We start from the raw sequence: 1416 nt of genomic DNA, 5'->3' as shown, positions 1-1416 counted from the left end.
CTCAGGCTGCCGGGATCTGAGGGACTACCCTTGGCCCCTCCCAGAACGACAGCCCATTGTTACTGGATTTGAATACAACAGAGGGAAATATCAGAAGGGAAATACCTTGCCCATCAGAGCAGCTGCTCTGGACCCAGCTCCAGGGGTTCTTGGAACTCCTACTCACCAGACTTCCTACTTGCCAGACTCTTGCTGGGTGCCCCTAGTCACCTGTGTCCTCACGACCCTACGAGATGGGCACTTTTATGATGCCCGTTTCTCTGACTGTCAAGTTAGAGCTCTTGATGACCATGCTGTGTTGCTCACCAGTCAGACGTAGACTTCTAAGTGTTGTGGGGTGGCATGGGGGTACAGGAAAATGTAAGAACCACAAGGAGGTTACCTCCCCAAGGGAGAGAGAAGATCTGAGTGGGACCTCTCAAGTCTTGAGCATCAACCTCATCTTCCTGAGGAAGAAACAAGGTCACACAGCACATTGTGGGTTCAGCCAGCCCCCGCCCCAGGCTACACGGGCCCCTGCTGTGACCACACCAACCTAGCCCCCCATGAAACACCTGTGTTTTTTTTCAAGCTCTCTTTCCAAGCCTTTTGCACTGGGTCTCAGCACTCCTTCAACTCCTCGGAAGACCACCCTTCTCCTCTGGATGAGGAGTCTAAACAATGAACACCTGGACCTGGGTCACCTGGTGATGGAAGTAGGAAGCTTGTGGGCTGGCTGCCCCTGCACTGCATCCTTGGCAATGGCCCCTCACATCTGGGCCTAGAGCTCCCTGTCCAAGGAAGCCTTTCTCTGCAGGGCAAAGCAAGTAGCCTGGGCCCTGGTCTGCCCAGCCCATCAAGGCCCATGGGGATGTGCCTGACAGTCCTCCATGAACACTGGTGACTACATCATCAGGGATGCTCTGTGACTGATCTGTCAAGGCGACACCACATATACATAGCTCCAGGGTGTGCCACAAAGTGCTTCCAGTCTCCCTCTGCTGCCTTCGCCCTCATCATTCACTGCCCACCCCACACAGAATGCTCTGGACTGTCTGTAGGCAGCAGCAATATTTGACAAATGCTTCTGAAGTCCCCTTAGATGACTCAATGCCCACAAATAGGTTTTTATGGTTGGTAAGAGCAACGAATTTCTTAAACTTGAGAGTTACATATTTTTCATTGCTGTATATACATGACAAACAGCAAGATCCTAAAGAATGAATTAGTCTTTTGATACCTTTATACATTAAGTAATGATTTTAAGACTTTGTAGAATTGTCTCCATGGAAACAGCTGGATGTTTACAGCTGGCTGTGTGTGTATTTTACTCTAAACATAATATGTGTGTGTGTTTTGTGTGTGTGTGTGTGTGTCAGTAAGAGGTCTGTCCGGAAAGTATCCAGTCGTGTACTATGAAGAATAGAAACATCTATT

The sequence above is a fragment of the Phyllostomus discolor genome, chromosome 7, assembly GCF_004126475.2.
Source record: "Phyllostomus discolor isolate MPI-MPIP mPhyDis1 chromosome 7, mPhyDis1.pri.v3, whole genome shotgun sequence".
NCBI classification, from domain to species: Eukaryota; Metazoa; Chordata; class Mammalia; order Chiroptera; family Phyllostomidae; genus Phyllostomus; species Phyllostomus discolor.
The sequence above is the reverse complement of the archived record's forward strand: the minus strand, read 5'-3'. Positions refer to the sequence as shown.